An 18,913-nucleotide genomic window follows, 5' to 3' on the forward strand; every position below is an offset into this window, starting at 1 on the left:
TGTCTGATTTTAGTAAGAGAGCTGATAGATTTTCTCACCATACACCATTTATCTACCTTCTATCATACTATCTACAAGTGTATTTCCATAATTTTGGAAATACAGGTGTAATGGTTAAGTTTGTGTCAACTTGCCTGGGCCATGGGGTGCCAAGATCTATAGTTAAGCATTATTTCTGGGTGTCTCTGTGAGTATGTTCCTGGAGCAGATTCCCCTCCGGAAAGGGTACCAATTCCGACGTGGTAGTGGAATGATAGCTACCTACCTAAGTAGGTAGCTATCATCCAGGAGCTCCTACGCCACCTTGATGTCCTAAATTCAACTCGATTCTGACACTGTCTACTCAGAGAGAGCATCTGATCCCAGTGGTTAAGGGTTCAGTCTTGCAAGCTGCCCCTCCCCCTCTGGATGCCAATCACAAACCCAGATTATCACCTATGCTGCTGACCAATTGACCGTAGATTGGAGGTTCCCACAACCTCTTCCTCAGGTTTGATTAATTTGTTAGAGCAGCTCACAGAACTCAGAGAGACATTTTACTTACTAGATTACCAACTTGTTACAAAGGATATTAGAGGATGTGAACCAACAGCCAGATGAAGAGATACAGAAGGCAAGGTAAATGGGGCTGAGTTTCTCTGTCCTCTCCAGGCACACCACTCTCCCTGCATCTCCAGCCTGGTGTTCACCAACCAGGAAGCTCTCTGAACCCTCTTCTTTGGGGGTTTTTATGGAGGCTTCATTACATAGACATGATTAATTAAATCATTGGCCATTGGTGACTAAAGTCAAATCTCCAGCCTCTCTCCTCTCCCAGGAGACCAGGGGGTGGGACTGAAAGTTCCAAACCTCTAATCACATGGTTGACTCCCCTGGCTACCAGCCTTACCTTCCCCACCATCTTTAGTGGATTTCCAAAAGTCACATCATTAACATAAATTCAGTTGTGGTTATGAATAACAGGACACCCATTTCACCTTCATGGCTCTGAAGCAACTTCAGGAACTGAGGACAACAGATCAAATATTAAACAAAAGATCCTTCCTTTTCTCTTATCACTCAGGAAATTCCAAGGGTTTTGGGAGCTCTGCGCCAGAAATGGGGACAAAGCTGCCCCCCTCTTCCACACACACACACACACACACACACACACACACACACACACACACAATTTTTAAATCCAAAATGTGTTCATTGGAATGGTTTCCCACTCACCTTAGTTCAGGGTGCTTTCAGGGCTGCTTCTGTCTACAGGAGCATTCTTCCGTAGACCTTGCTTTTTTCCCTGTAGGCTGGCAGAGGACAGTGGAACAGGCAACACACAAAACCACCATTTGCGCATGGCTGAAGATGGTGGTGATTTTATAGCGTCCTGGTCATTCCACACCCATGAAGTAGGAACTGGGGCTCTGTACCAGGTGCTGCTTCTTGTGCTTCCTCTTCTCCTCTTCTGGAGAGGAATGAAGGAGGTCGTTTGCAAGAGGTATGTTCTTGTGGGGGAGGTCATCACCACAGGAAACTATATTTCTTATTATAAATCACAATATCACACCTCCCCTAAGTAGGTAGCTAACATTCAGTCCTATTAAGGGCCTGAATAGAATGAAAAGGTGAAGGAAGAAAGAATATGCTTTCCCTGCCTTACTGCTTGAGCTGGAACATTGGTCTTTTTCTGCTCTAGGACTGGGACTTCCACCACTGGCACTTCTGGATCTTAGGTTTTCAGACTCGGACTGGAACTATACCACTGGCTTTCCTGGGTCTCCAGTTTGCTGACTTCAGGGCATGGGACGTCTCAGCCTCCATAATTGCATGTACCAATTTCTTATTAAAAACTCATATATATACACATATTATATACGTGTGTGTGTATGTATATATATATATATATATATATATATATATATTTCCGTTGGTTCTGTTTCTCCAGAAAGCCCTGATTAATACACAGGTCAGTTATTTAAAAAACAACAACAACCACAACAAAATATAGAATCCAAGTATAGAGAGTTGTATGGGAAGAAATTCAACTTTCAGACAACATAAGGCTAAGAACTATGATGAATCTGAAGGGATCATGTCTTTATTTTTCATTTTTTTGTATGCAGTCATTCAGATCCTTCCCCTACGGATTGCTGAAATTACTCATCTAAGGAGAGGTAGGTCTACTCCATCGGGATATGGAACCCACATAATACTGTCTCATCTTTCTAACTCTTGGTATGAAAATATTTTAAATTGAGTTTTATACTTATTTTAATATTATATTACCCACATCCTTCATGTTCATCTACAACTGTATTTTCTTTCATAGATAGTCATTTCATTGATCAGGGATTGACAATTTATGGTCCATAGCCTGTTTTGCATGGTGTGCAAGCTAAGAAGGGTTTTTACATTTCAAATGGTTTTTAACAAATAAAAAGAATAGTATTTTGTGGCACATGAAAATTATCTGAAATTCAAGTTTCAATGTCCATAAATAAAAGTTTATTGGAACACAGCCACATTCATTCATTTATGTACTACCCATGGCCGCTTTGGCACTGTCATGGAGAGTTAAGTAGTTGCAACAAAAACCATAAAGGCCCTGCAGAGCCTAAAATATTTAGTCCAGCGGTTTCCAGAAGTCTGCTGACCCCTGTCCTAGATGGCAAAAGGATGCCTGTTTAGTTTCTTTTGTATATTATCTAACCTTTCTAATGAAGGTTATGTGCCACTAGCATTGGTTTTGACTAGGCCACTCAAAATCTATTATGTAGGAAAGGATTTAATAAGTTGTTTAATAGTCTTCACAAATCTAGCACATAGGGTGTGTATAATAAAGGTTTATCAGACAAATTAGTAAATTAGTAACTCCGATGAATTTGGAAGCTTGCAGCCTCAGCAAGAAGCGAAAGAAAGGCATACTTATTCCTGCTGCATATTTGCACACAGCCTGATGATGGATAATTCAAGAAGCACATCCATATCCAAGATTACAACTCTTTCCCAACAGATTTGTAGGATGTTAAAGTCGGGGAAACAAACACCCTGTTACTAGAGACAGTATCATAGAATAATAGAACTGGTACCCAAAAACAGTCTCTTTGTTGGTGTCGAGCCAGAAGATACAACCAAGCCAAAGAGTGGGAGAAGGAAGGATTTATTACTTGCAGCAATCAAGGAAAACACCTGGGATCTTTCTTAGAGCAGCGTCTCCCCAAACAGGAAAACTGAGGAAGCCTTAAGCTAAGGGTGTATGCATATTCATGAAGGGGCCTGAGCAGAGCAGAATGCAGCATAGAATTGGGGCAAAGGTCAACAGAGTCCAAGCCTTAGCAGACTGAAGTCTGGAAGGTCAACATCTTCATTCCATCCCCCATCTGGGTGGGGACTTTAGTTCCTGCAGAAGTCTAAGACTGTATCAAATTGTTATGCATATGCCTTGAGGAGGAACTAGGACTCTTTTATTGCTGAACTGTTTCTTAACTGCTTTTCTTTTGCGTTTGAATGCCCTTACTTCCCTTAAGATCACTGATTACTGAGACCTATTCAAGGGAAAGCACTGTAGCCAGGCTAAGATCACAAAATGACTTAGGGCAAAGATGGCTTCTCTTATGTCAAGAAAGCCATTCCTGGTTTTCTTTCTCTGGGGACCTCCTAAGCTATTTGCTTACAGAATGGAGGAGGGAAGCATTTCATACAGCTTCTGAATTTAAGCAGGACTGTATTTGAATCATTTCCAAAAGATGTTTGATCTGTAATAATCATAATAATAATCCATAGACACTTTACAACTTCCTGTGGTTATTTCAGAACGTCACAAATAAACTGTTATAAAGTACTTCCTTTTCTTCAGTTTTATTCTTCATGTAGCAATATAAACATATTATTTTGCCATAAAGTTTTATAGTTGTGTCTCCCATCTTCCTAGTCATCTTATTCTCAGTTTGGGTGCAGTGCTTGGTATATTTTTTTGTGTTTAAAAGTTATCACCGGGCTTCCCTGGTGGCGCAGTGGTTGAGAATCCGCCTGCCGATGTAGGGGATACAGGTTCGTGCCCCGATCTGGGAAGATCCCACATGCCGCGGAGCAGCTGGGCCTGTGAGCCATGGCTGCTGAGCCTGCACGTCCAGAGCGTGTGCTCCGCAACGGGAGAGGCCACAACAGTGAGAAGCCCGCATACCACAAAAAAAAAAAAAAGTTATCACCACCGCTATGTAACCATCCCCAATGCTCATAATGATTGGAATTAATAAATTGTCTGGTAAGAATAATGGGCTTGGAGTCTAAAAATCAAGATGTGTTCCGGCTTAAGATGGTTCCTATTATATAGTGGGTGTTTGGTGAATATTTGTTCTCTTCGGTCTTTTTCTCTGTGAAGCTGGGTGATTTACTGACTCTGAGCCTCAGTTTCCTTAACTATGAAATGTGAGAAGAAAACACTTTCTGGGATGATACGGATATTGAAGACTCTAACCCTATGAAACATTATATAATTATAAATTATTATAGGGAAATGAGAATTCAAAAATATAAGAAAAACGTCTACAAATGGCACTACTAATTAAAAGATCAGAGAGTCAACATTTGCCATTGTCTTTTCTCCACCCACATCTAGATTTTGAAGTGAGTGTGTTTACTCGACAAACAGAGAACTCTGGGTCTATACTGTAGACCAGCCTCTCTTCATTCAGGTCAATATGGCATTCCAGCAGTGACGCCCAGCGAATTGCAAATGAGGGTCCTGACTTGTGCTGAAATTTGCATTGGAGTTGTTTCAGAACAGGCAAACAAACAAACAAACAAAATTTTTAAATGTGCATCATTAGAAGTAATAACAAATTGTCAATCAAATATGGGAAATAACTTTGTCCAATCATGTAAAGAATACACAGATTTTTGTAAACAGTTTTTAAATTTAATTTTATTATTATTTTTTTATCAGAGATTGAAAGCAGCACAGCTCTGGCTATTTTATACTATAATGTGAAGACTGAGGGGGAAAAGTCCACTTAAATAGTTATTATTTCAAGTCTCAGGAAAAAGTATTTGGCTTTAACGCTTATAAATACGTTTTAGTATTTACTTTTAGAAGTAAACTTAAAACTTTGTTTTATTGCTATTTATCTTTATTTGAGGGTGATATTTTGGCTGATCAGTAAGGTCTCTGTCCCAATTTTTCAGTTTGGTGTCGTAAGGTGAAAGCAGTCATAGATGATGCATAAATGAATGGGAACCGGCTAGGATCCCATTCAACTTTGTTTACAAAACAAAAAATGACTCTTATTCTTTGCTAATAAGTAAAGACCGAAAACAGCTTACTTTTACCCAGCAGTACACAAGAGTCCTGTCCCAAGGCTATATCAGATCTCCAGCTCTCTGTCATAATCTAGTCCACAGGGAATTTGATAGTCTTGTCACACCACAGGACTTCACACTGGTCCACTGTATATTAGTGATGTAATGATGATTGGAACAAGTGAGAAGAATTCACAGGTACCTTTACGTTTCTTAAGACCTCTGCCAGAGGGTGGGAGATAAACTCCTAAGAAATCAGGGCGTGCTAACTTGGTAAAGTGCCTAGGAGTCCAGTGGTTCCAGGCGTGTCCAGTTACCCAAGGGAAAGATTAGATTTCTGCAACTTGCATCTGCAGCCACAAAGAAACAATCTCTAATGCATACTTCATTTAGTCTCAGAACATTATCTGACTACCCTTAGGGTAATGAGTCATATCTTATTTGTTGGTACTTAGCACCATTTCCAATCCCTTTGATTCTCTCCCTTTCATTCATTGCAGGGACTGGATGAATGAGAACTACATTTTCCAAGTAGTTCCTTGCCAGATGGCTTACAAATACAGTTTAGATTCAAGAGAGATAGAAGCCATTCTCTTTCGTGGCAGTGGCCGTGGACGTGTGAATTTAAGATGGGACTTTTTGCAGCAACTTCCATATTTCCTGTCCAGCCTGTCACCCCAGGGCGGCAGGGCAACGAGGATTATTGATTTCGGTCCCTTTCATCTTCCTGACTTCCGTATGAAAGCAAGAAGTTTCAGATTCAGTTTTAGTGAATCTGAAAGCTGGTGGTATCTCCTCTGACTTTCACCCCTTAAATCCTTTCAAAAGTTTATAAGTACCTATTTCTTGGTATTAAATGCCTTTAGCTTTAAATATTTAAATTGCTTTCTATTTTCTTGACTGAGCCTTGACTGTGTACAGAAACAGGATCTAATTCATTTTTGCATTTTCTATAATTCTCAACAAATATTTGTTGATGGAGTGCAGCAGGATGACTGACGAGATCTTTTGTATATATAACCACATTCCAATCATTTTATTTGTCATGAAGCCCTTTCTGGCATTGTTATATTTCTCATAATGGTACAGATCATTATTGTTTGCCTGGAAAGCTCAAGCTAACGAGTCTTCCCAAGGGATTAGTACAGAGTATTATCACTCACTGCCATCTGGCTGTCTGATATAAAGAAATAAACAAGATCTTAGTTGAGATAAACAGTCCTTGCTGGTTTAACATCATGTACAATTTGATCCTATGTTCTAGGGGCACTTGGGTACCATCGCTTAGTAAATAACCTCAAGAGCATAGGTAATGTAAAATAATTAGAAAATGGTGTGTTTTAAATATTTATTATCTTTTTTCAAATAAAATCTTATTGAGATATAACTCATATACCATACAATTCATCCATTTAAAGGATAAAATTCAATGATTTTTAATATATTTATAGAGTTGTGCAGCCATCACCACAATCTAATTTTAGAATATTTTCAACATTCCAAAAAGAAACCCTATTACCATTAGCAGTCATCAACCCTTCCCCTGCCTCCCAGCTATAGGCAGCCACAAATCTACTTTCTGTTTCTATGGATATGCCTGTTCTGAACATTCCTAATTTCTCCACATGCTCACCAGTATCTGTTGTTGTTTGTATTTTGATTATAGACACCCTAGTGGGTAAGTACCTCATTGGGGTTTTGATTTGCATTTCCTCAATGGTTAATGATGTTGAAGATCTTTTCATGTGCTTATTGGCCATTTGTATATCTACTTTGGTGAAATGTCTATTCAAATCATTTATCTTTTAATTGGTTTTTTGTTTTTATTATTATCGAGTTACAAGAGTTTTAAAAAACATATTCTGGATACAAGTCCCTAACCAGATTTATGATTTGCAAATATTTTGTCCCATTGTATGGGTTGCATTTTCACTTTCTTAGAAGTGTCCTTTGAAGCATTAAACTTTTAAATTTTGATGCAGTCTGATTTATCTACTTTCTTTCTTTTGTCATTTTTACTTTTCGTGTCATATTTAAGAAATCATTGCCTAAGGCACAAAGATTGATCCTTATATTTTTTTTCTAAGAGTTTTATACTTACCATCTTTTAAAATTTATCTAACTATAATTTTTATAATTTAATTTTTTTCTTTTACTTATTTATTTTAACATCTTTATTGGAGTATAATTGCTTTACAATGGTGTGTTAGTTTCTGCTTTATAACAAAGTGAATCAGTTATACATAAACATATGTCCCCATATGTCTTCCCTCTTGCACCTCCCTCCCTCCCACCCTCCCTATCCCACCCCTCTATGTGGTCACAAAGCACCGAACTGATCTCCCTGTGCTATGCGGCTGCTTCCCACTAGCTATCTATTTTACGTTTGGTAGTGTATATATGTCCATGCCACTCTCTCACTTTGTCCCAGCTTACCCTTCCCCCTCCCCATATCCTCAAGTCCATTCTCTAGTAGGTCTGCATCTTTATTCCAGTCTTGCCCCTAGGTTCTTCATGACCACTTTCTTTTTTTTTTTTTTTCTTTAGATTCCATATATATGTGTTAGCATTTGGTATTTGTTCTTCTCTTTCTGACTTCACTCTGAATGACAGTCTCTAGGTCCATCCACCTCACTACAAATAACTCAGTTTTGTTCCTTTTCATGGCTGAGTAATATTCCATTGCATATATGTGCCACATCTTCTTTATCCATTCATCTGTTGATGGACACTTAGGTTGCTTCCATGTCCTGGCTATTGTAAATAGAGCTGCAATTAACATTTTTTTTTTTTTTTTTTTTTTGTGGTACGCAGGCCTCTCACTGTTGTGGCCTCTCCCGTTGTGGAGCACAGGCTCCGGACGCGCAGGCTCAGTGGCCATGGTTCACGGGCCCAGCCACTCCGCGGCATGTGGGATCCTCCTGGACCGGGGCACGAACCTGTGTCCCCTGCGTCAGCAGGTGGACTCTCAACCACTGCGCCACCAGGGAAGCCCTGCAATGAACATTTTGGTACATGACTCTTTTTGAATTATGGTTTTCTCAGGGTATATGCCCAGTAGTGGGATTGCTGGGTCATATGGTAGTTCTACTTTTAGTTTTTTAAGGAACATCCATACTGTTCTCCATAGTGGCTGTATCAATTTACATTCCCACCAACAGTGCAAGAGGGTTCCCTTTTCTCCACACCCTCTCCAGAATTTATTGTTTGTAGATTTTTTGATGATGGCCATTCTGACTGGTGTGAGGTGATACCTCATTGTAGTTTTGATTTGCTTTTCTCTAATGATTAATGATGTTGAGCATTCTTTCATGTGTTTGTTGGCAATCTGTATATCCTCTTTGGAGAAATGTCTATTTAGGTCTTCTGCCCATTTTTGGACTGGGTTGTTTGTTTTTTTGATATTGAGCTGCATGAGCTGCTTGTAAATTTTGGAGATTAATCCTTTGTCAGTTGCTTCATTTGCAAATATTTTCTCCCATTCTGAGAGTTGTCTTTTCATCTTGTTTATGGTTTCCTTTGCTGTGCAAAAGCTTTTAAGTTTCATTAGGTCCCATTTGTTTATTTTTGTTTTTATTTCCATTTCTCTAGGAGGTGGGTCAAAAAGGATCTTGCTGTGATTTATGTCAAAGATATAATTTAATTTTTAATAGTAGCTGGGCTTAATCACCAGCTTTCAAAATTCCTGAAGTTCAACAATTGGCTATTGCAATTGTAATTTGGTATGAGTCAGCTCCAGCACACCATTGGTACTAGGAATACACCTTGCTGAGTGGTCCTAGAAAAAAGACAAATTAAAACTCTGATGTCGAGACTAATAGGAGAAAGATGCTGCTGGTCATTCACCCATGAAGGCAGGAGTGCCCAGGGGAATCTAACCCTGCTCTGAAAACAGATCTTCCTAACGGCAACTAGAAAAATAATCTAAGGCTAATCCCATGAGAAGTCTTAGGTGTGGTTCCAGAAACACCAAAAAGAATAGGATTCCTTTGGACTAACTGGGAAAACAAGTTGGGGTGGTGGTGGTGGCAGCATTAGATCGACCTATATTTTATAAAATTCCTCAAGAGATTAGGGCACAGGGAAGTAGGTTCTAGCCTCAGTGAAAAAGCACTGACTGGTAGCAAATAGATGTGGCAGTGAGCCCAAGTCATTACATGGAGCTCAGAGCCAGTTTGTCACTGGACAGATCACCAGCCTTTGCAGACTATGAAAGCAAAGTCAAATGATACTAACTATTCTGGATTACACCTACTGACTGGCAAGGAATATGAAAAATTGGAGGAGATACCAAGGATACCAGATATCAGAGCCAGCAAGTAAAAAGGACTGAAGGACATATGGTTCTGATAGAATATCATTTGAGATACTCTGGATGACTCCCCCTCACAACATCATCTCCTTAATCCCTTGCTGCCAAAAACAACTAGAAATACTGGATAAACTACCTAGAAATATTTTTTAATGTTTCATGGAGCTGGCAAGACAGTAATGAATCTACAGAAACAAAAAAAAAAAAAAAAAAAAAAAGAAGAAAAAGGAAAAGAAAATACTCCTAAAAGGTAAGTGATCTGTAAAGCTGATTTTCACACTAAGGGTCAACCTAAGGGACCCTGTATTTACATTTTGATAATTACATGGAGTGCAGAGGATAGCAGATAAAGCCAAGGATCTGTGGGAGATCACTGCATAGATCTGAGATTCTAATGAACAATGCTATCATTATAAGAATGGGCAAGAAATAAATCCACCTTAAAGAAGAAGACACTGAAAATTAACCTGTCTCAACCTTTTCCCTGGGAGAATGGAAAAAAAAATTCCCTGAGAATTCATAAACTTAAGCAAGCCCTTACATGAGTTTGAAGCCAATTTCAAGCTACTTATGTGTATGGTTGCCAGATTTAGCAAATAAAAATAGAGGATGCCCAGTAAATTTCAGATAAAGAACAATTCTTTAGTATATGTTCCAAATATTGCACTAAAAAGTGTTTGTTGTTTATCTGAAATCTAAATTTAACTAGGTGTCCTGTATTTTATTTGGCAACCCTACCTATGTGGTATGAAACATCAAAGAGCAAATTTAAACTGTTCCTGGTTAATAGTGCCCCCTGGTGACATAGAAACAAACCTGTATCTTTGTGGAGGAATGTAACTTCAAACCAGGTTTCTAAGAATTTCCTCAGATTAAAATCCAACATAAACTCACAATAAAAACTCACAAAATATATAAGAAGAAAAAGGAAGTATAAGTATGAATCAGGAAGAAAATCCAGGAAGTATAGTCAAATCCACAAAGACTTCAGAAATTCGAATTATCACATTTAGAATACAAAATAATGTGATTAACATGTTTAAAAACTTAAAAGGAGAGACCTGGAAACATGAGCAACAGACTTAAAAAAAATACAAGGAGACCTGAAAAAGAAACAAGTAGAGGCCTATGAATGAATGAAAAATATAATGCCTGAAATTCAAAACTCAGTGGTTGGGTAAATAACCTATTAGACAAAGTTGTAGGAAGGATTAGTGAACTGGAGAAAACATTTGAAGAACTTATCCAAAATGAAGCTCAGAAAGACTAAGAGATGGAGAATAATATAGAGAGGTTAAAACGAATTGAAGACAAAGAGGATTTCTAACACAATTTAATTAGAATTCTAGAAGAAGGAAAGAGATTATGAGGATGAGGCAATGATACAAGAAACAATGGTTGTATATTTTCCTGAATTGTTGAGAGATACCGATTCTCAGATTCAGGAAGCCCCATGTTTCCCAGCAGGTAAGGAAAATAAATTCATGTCTAGATCCAGAAAAGTAAAACTACAGTGCTCCAAAGACAAAGAGATGGTTTTTAAAAATTGTTGGAGAGAAGAGAGATTATTAGGCAATAATAATAGCACATAATTGAGGAGTCTGAAGCTCTAAGTCCTTCCATATTGGTAAACAAAACTGCTGGTAAATTTCTTGCTTCTGTCAAGATTAGCTCAAGGTCTTGGGGTCAATTACTTTGAGATTCAACCATGGGAATTATGGAAGTCAAATCTCTATAGTGGAAACGAGGCAAAAATTGAAAAAAAGTGTAGCCACTCAAAGGTTTTGGTGAGGAAATTGCTGCATCATCAACTCAAAAATATTGTTTAGGGACTTCCCTGGTGGCCCAGTGGTTGAAAATCCATCTTATAATGTAGGAGACGCCAGTTCCAACCCTGGTCGGGGAACTAAGATCCCACATGCCGTGGGGCAGCTAAGCCTGCACACCGCAACTACTGAGCCCGCACACCATAGCTAGAGAGTCCACGCACCGCAACTAATGAGCCCATGCGCTCTGGAGCCCACATACCATAACTAGAGAGAAGCTGGCATGCCACAAAAAAGGGTGGCCTGCACACTGCAACTAAGACTTGATGTAGCCAATAAATAAAGTAATTAATTAATAAAAACTTAAAAATATATATTGTTTAAAATCACCTGGAAATTGCCTAGATTTCCCACTTCACTTTTCTAGCATGGATGAGATAAGGTTTTGGTGTGTAAGTGTAGATCAATCAATTTTGATTTGTTTCAGAAAAAAAAGAAAATCAAGTCTGTCTTAAGTATCAAGCAAAGTGCTAGGCTCCCTTAAGGTGCTAACTATCCAATAAGAGGATTACCTATCATGGAAGGTAGAATGCAAAAGAAATTTTCTACTGCCAAAGAAAATAAAGCTCAGGGGATTTTTAGAGTAGAGAATATTCCCATTTGGTTGGAAAGATCAGATGAAGGAGACATATGAGATAGAGATTTAAGGAAGAACTGAAATTTTTTCTACAGGTAATGAAGAAGATATTTTAGATGAAGTTTACATCATACACTAGAATATAGTTGTTCAAGGATGCTTAGGAAATAGCTAATTTGTTAGTTTGCTTGATGTATTTGAAAGGTGTTAAACAATAATAACACCCTCCCTCCCCCAATAAAGAAGTGTGTAGAGATGAGCCATGGCAGGCCTTGAATGCAGAGCTGAAGAACTCACACTTTATTGGGTAGGCAATCCTGATTGTATGGGAGGCTTGCTTCCAAAGCTCATCACAGATAGCAATCTGGCTTTCAGAGTCTATGCTCTTAACCACTCCTATGCTGCCTATGGACAATGATGCCTGTTTATAAGATCCAGTGAATTTTTGGCAAATATTAGGTACTTGATAAATATTTGACCTTTGGAAAATTTTAGCATTGCTGATGATTTAAGAAGTGCAACTGTAAAGAATTAGGAAGTACCAAATAATTAATAAGCCCAATGCAGTGAGGGCTTTTGGGGAGCAGATGTCTTTTACACTACCTTTTTGTTTTTTTTAACCTGTAGAGCAATCTGATATACTACTAAACAAAAGTCAAAAAAGCAAATAAGTTTCTCTTAACTTGGTAAATTTACTTTTGATATATGCGTCAAGAAAATAATACAAAAGAAAGGAAAAAAAATCCAAGGATATTTGTAAGTGCCTTCTACTGGAAAGCCAACATTGTCAAAATGACCAAGCTTTAGTGACCGGTTAAACAGATGATGGTGTAATACAGTAAAACATTACGATATAGTGCAAATTATGCTATATATAAAAATACGCATTTGAAATAGCTATTAGAAAAATATTAAATAAAAGTGGTGTAAACTATTATACATTATTTGTCTACATGTACAAATTATGTCTATAAACTGTACTATGTTACTACAAAGTGATAAAGGTTGAAAGAGTCAGATCTTGGGCAGCTGATACATTATAGAGAGCGGATTTTTCCAGTTTTGTTGATTATAATTATTTTGGCTTTCTTTCATTATATAGATATGTGTCAATAGACAATGAAAGATATTCTTTGAATTGAAACCACATACTACCTAGGCAAAAAGCTGTTAGGTAGTGAATGTATTCAAATAGGTGACTATCAGTAAGAAAATCCTTTACTGTACAAGGGAGAATAGACTCAAGTTTCCTCGAACTCTGATTCTATTTCCTTCTGGGGCTTTTAAACTCTATTTTTTTTCCTATTTCTTATATCATCTACTTCTTACATTATTCAAAGAAAACCTCATAATATAATTGCCAATTATACTCTGATTGGCATGCAAATAAGATTAGTCTTGCCAGTGAAGTCTTGTGTAATGATTTAAATATCAATTACACAGGTAAAAAACGAGGAACACTCATGCCAAGTAAGCCATGAGATGACTAAATTTAGAAAGACGTGAAATCTACTAAGCCAGATATTAATATCCTATTAATATAATCCATGTTAATATCTCCCTGAAAATAACTGAAGTGAAAAATAACAAATTTAAACATAAACCGCATTTATACTTTCTAGCATGTGAAGAGGAAGATGAAACCAACAAATAATAATATACAGCCTTGATGACCCCAGAAAGTGGAATTTAACATACCTCTTAACACTTTCCTTTTAGTATTCAGGAGATCTGACTAGAGAGTAACAACAGCAAATCATTAATGCAGAATGCTCTACTGCAAAGTATAATGAAGGTTTACATGATGTGTATAATATAAAAAATAGCCAAGAAAACATAGAGTTTCAAGGTAAGAAATCCTATAGACTATCAAATGAGAAACTAATCCCCAGCACTAATCAAATTCAGGAAGCAGAATTAGAGCTGTTACATCTAATCTCCCAATTTGGCACGTGTCCAAAATGTGGTCAGGTGCACTAACTACTTTAGGGCAGAAAAACCGACATGATCTGTTTTTATAAAAACTAAACCAAATGATGATTTAAGAACATCATTATCTCTGAGTAATGATACAAACTAGCATATTCGTTACAATATGTAAATGTTCCCTTTTCACTTGACTGAAGAAGAATCATGTTCTTGATGAATATGTTCTTACAGCGATTCTGTCTTATTCTTAGCCAGAAAGAAAGACATGTGGTAAGCATGTAATAATCCAGGCAGCTGATGAAATGTTTTTTGTTTTTTTTAATTTCGATTGTTATCACAAAGATGGTGAAAGTGTTCCATCCACAGTCCCTTAACTCCATACACTCTCCCTGGGTGACCTCATCCAAACCCACAGTTTCAAGGACGATTTGTACATCTATAAAACTTCCAAATCGCAAGATTCTCCCTGCAGTACCGCCCTCTCCTTCCAGCAAATGTCTTCACCTATTTTCATTAGGGAAACTGACACCTTTAGAAAGCCGCTCCCTTAACCACAGCCCCATCCGATCGGAATACTTACCAAGATCCATCTAGCCCAGCTTACTTCCCACCCATCTCTCCTATCTAAGATCAATGCTTCATCTGGCTCTGACTTTATACTCCCAATATTCCTCAGTCAATTTTCCTACTTTATTGTATCTCTGTCTTTCCGTGGGCATTTAAATGGAACCCAGCTGAATGTCTCTCCTGCCCCTCAAGATCCAGTGAAACTGCCTCAAACTCTGATGGCATGTGAAAGTTCAAGTTCAAATTAGGTGCTTACAACCATAGGACCCTTCCAGCCTCCAAGCCCAGGAATTCTTGTGTGCCCTCTGTTCCTCAGCTTTCTCTTTGGTTTCTACAAGAAACTCACTCATACTTAAGATCAGTGGATTGAATTATTGACTTTACTGAAGACCTCTGAGAGATGGAGGACAGGGTCCATCATCCAGCACACATTTTCTGCCATCTTGCTCATGCACCCACCCCTCTCTCCATCCTCTCACTCTTCATCCTTTTCATTCCTGGTTGCTCTGGGAGCACTGGTTTCACCCCACTTCTACCTCTTTGTGCCAGCCAACCAATTTTCTCTTTCTCCACATTGTTGATTGCAAAGTTTCACCAACTATTGTCTTGCAATCTCTTAAATCTATCACTTTTGATTTTATTTCTAGCACACCACCTTAGCTTGGGTTTTTGACGCTCCCATGTCGATTACTGGAGTCCCACAGTGAACTGACTAGATGTGTGGTTTTGACTCAGCCCTCTCCAATAAATCCTGCACAGACCTCAACGATGTGTCTTTCTAGAGCCATCCTTCACCAAGTCAGTCCCAAGGGAAGTTCTTTAACAAATCCTAATTCTTATGTAATAGAGTCCCAATTGCTTAGTCTGGCATTTAAGACCTCCTATAATCTGGTCCTAAACTAACTTTCTGGCCTTATCTCCCAGTCCTCTGCCGCCTGAACCAGTCAAACTGGGAGAACGGCTCTCCTTTGCATCTACTTGTACCGTCTCGCCTCCCAAGTCTTCAGTGTGTGACCCACCCCACCCGTTCTCACTCCAGCTCTCTTAAGCCACTCATTTTCAGAGCTGGTCTCAAATACTACCTCTTCTTTCAAGCCTTTCCTGGTTCTCTAAGCCCAGAGAAATCTTTGGACACATGATCTAATTTCTCTCCATCTGTATGAGGATCAGAATTGTATCTGTTTCACCAGAGACTGAGAGGTTTCCCGGGACATGGGACCTGGAGTGCTAAAAATGAACAGCCCTGGGCAAACTGGGACAATTGGTCACTCTACCTGTAATATGTGTGGCAGCTGTAATATATGTGGCAAGGGTCCTGGGGCAGGAAAGGAAGGCCATGTTTTTTGTGCATGCCTACTGTGGAAATTTAGATGTCAGGGCTGGCCACAGAAAACTCCAGGGAGAGAAAAGGAAGGGGGTGAGGACACTTTTTGGAGCTAAGGATAGGCCAACTGGGGCTGAGATCTTCAGATAAATACATAGCTAAAGGGATCCCACTTTTGCATTTTCCCTCATTTTAGCTCTCTTTTTTTGCTTAAGAAATTAAGAAAAAGAAGGGGGGATAAAAAGATACATTCTAAGTAAAGGAATTTTAATAAGGATGTAGAAGGCTCTATAAATAGTCCTGTGAAAGGAAAATATTTTTAACTGTTACAGCAAAGAAATATAATCATTAAGGAAACTTAATACATAAGACTATATACAAATTTTCAAATTCTGCATGCCAAAAACTACTGCACACAACTTAAAATGCAAATAACAAATTAGGGAAAATGTTTTCAATATATAAGACAAAGGTTTTAAAATCACTAATATTGATAAATAGGGAATTCCCTGGTGGTCCAGCAGTTAGGACTCAGCACTTTCACTGCTAGGGCCTGGGCTCGATCCCTGGTTGGGGAATTAAGATGATGCAAGCCGTGCGGTGCAGCAAAAATAAAAGAATCGTTAATAAATAGACAGATTTTATGAAGCAATAGAAACAGATAAACAACCTAGAAGAAAAATAAGCAAAAGTTTTTTATAGAGACATGCAAATGGCTCTTAAACACATTCAGCAATATTCAGATTCATTAACAGTTAAAGAAATTCAAGGTAAAATAACAAGCATTTTTATCTTTCAAATGAAAAATGAGCAAAGAACTTAGAATTTCATAAACTACTTACAAGCATGTAAATTGGTAGATAATTTGGCCATATATTTCAAAAGCCTTACAATGATTCATAATCTTTAACCTATCAAGCTTCTTTCTGGGAATTTGTTTTAAGGAAATGATAAAAAATATATACAAAGATTTATAGAATACAGTTTTATCATAGAGATATTTTTAATAATGAAAAAACTGAGATGTATTTAAATGAGACTGAACAACGATAATCAATAGGCAATTGATCCAATACACTGTGATACATTTATGTAAAGATTTAATATGCAGTCATTGAAAAAATAATTTTTAATGACATGAGAAATTTGTCACAATATGTTGCAAGGAAAAAAGCAGGCTAAAAGCCATATGCAAGATGATTCTATTTTTATAAAAATATACTATAATGGTGTGTGTATGCATATGTATATCTAGAGAGATAGACTTCTGGTTGATGTATTATAGATCATTTTAATGTTATTCCATGAGTTTTTCTGAATTTAAAAATTGTATAAAACAGTACAATTTATGTACATAAATTTGAAATTTGAAGTCAGAAATATTTAAAATAATTTAAAATGTTCACCCTGATATTTAATATTATCAGGCTCTTTAACTGTGTCTGGCTACTGAAATAAATCTATTATGAAATAGGTGTAGTGATTTCTTTTTTTTTTAATGTAATAAACATGGCCTCCCTTTGCCCCTTTATTATTATTTTTTAATGTAATAAAAATGATTTCTTAAACAAATACTATACTCAAACATTAATTGAAAAGCATGCACATTTTACTGTTAAACACATGTCCCTCTTCCAACAAAATGAAATGTCATCCTGAGTCACCTTGGGTCACCAAAGGTCTCAGTTGACTTTCTACTGGTATTTGACCATGTCCTGTATAACTGCATGACTTCATCCTCCTGTTACTGAATGCAAATTCCTGTGCCTGATGTACAGTGGGGCCAAACGAACCAAAATGTCAGAGTTTGGAGCAGAGAAAGGTTTATTGCAGGGTCAATGTCAGCGTTCGGAGCAGAGAAAGGTTTATTGCAGGGTCAATGTCAGAGTTTGGAGCAGAGAAAGGTTTATTGCAGGGTCAATGTCAGCGTTCAGAGCAGAGAAAGGTTTATTGCAGGGTCAATGTCAGAGTTTGGAGCAGAGAAAGGTTTATTGCAGGGTCAATGTCAGCGTTCGGAGCAGGGTCAAGCAAGGAGAATGGTGGCTCATGCTCAGAAAACCATGAAGCCCCTGATGGTTTGTTTTACAGAAGTTTTTATAGGCAAAATTTGGGGTGAGGGCTACAGGGTGTGTGACTTTTTTCTGATTGGTCGGTGGTGAGGTTACAGGGCAGTGCTCCAGGAATCTTGCACTCAGTCTGAAGTTACCACCCTCCACCGGGAGAATCTTCTGCAGAAGAACTCAAAGATACTGTTATGTAGATTCCTTGAGAGGAACCAGGACCCTGCCCCAAGGCTGCACGACCGTTTCTTGACTGTTCCTCCCTTTTTTCTGAATTCCCTCTCTTCCCTGATTAGCAACTGTTTGAATCTGCCTTTGGAACTCAGGGAGGGTCAAGGAGGCTGAATGAAGCCTATTTCCTACAAACAGGAAACGGGGGACACGGAAAGGATTTGTACCAGGAGGGCCCCACAGGGTCCTGCTCCATTTCACTACTTGATGAACATTTACAGCTGTAGTTGATGGGGAGGACCGAAGAAACTCCTAGGACCAGAATGAAAACAACAACTATTTTGGTTATGGGGACAGGACCACACCACAAAAGAGAATTAGGGAACTAAAGAGAGATCTTACCACACAGAAGGAGCCTGGCAGAACAAATATGCCAATTCAGCAGCAGGCCCTGGAGGTCGGAGGTCAGAGGTGGGTGGAGGAATAGGAAAAGTGTGCTCGCTTGAACTGGAACCCTTCCAATCCAGTTATCTTGGCAGTGTACACTGTCATCTGGGGAGAAAAAGGGCTGTATGTGTGAATTGTTTAAAGATAAACAGAGGCATATTACAAATTTCAAGAATTTTTTGAGCAAAAACTCAATTCAAAACTGGCAACATCCAATCTAGCAGATAGAAAGGAGTTCCAAGGAGAGGTACCAAATGAAAGATTTTTATAGGCAGAAGGGAGTGGGAACAAGGAAATTATACTAGGCAAAAGATTGGGTCCGTTACTGCAAGGTTACTTCCCTTTGGGGGATGGCAGGGGTCTATCAGGCAGATTACCTAACTAGTGCTGATCAGACGATTCCTAATTGACTGGTTT

General features: G+C 38.3%; 1 protein-coding gene across 1 annotated transcript in view; it reads right to left on the reverse strand.

Annotated features, from left to right (window-relative positions):
* EPB41L2 (erythrocyte membrane protein band 4.1 like 2) overlaps nucleotides 1-18,913 on the reverse strand; it is a 319,453-nt gene that overhangs the window by 298,167 nt on the left and 2,373 nt on the right. The window contains exon 2 of the mRNA XM_060283720.1: nucleotides 18,452-18,601. The gene's annotated coding sequence lies outside the window, so the exon portion shown is untranslated. The remainder of the gene's footprint in view (nucleotides 1-18,451; nucleotides 18,602-18,913) is intronic.

This window comes from Globicephala melas, chromosome 14 (genome assembly GCF_963455315.2).
Source record: "Globicephala melas chromosome 14, mGloMel1.2, whole genome shotgun sequence".
NCBI classification, from domain to species: domain Eukaryota; kingdom Metazoa; phylum Chordata; class Mammalia; order Artiodactyla; family Delphinidae; genus Globicephala; species Globicephala melas.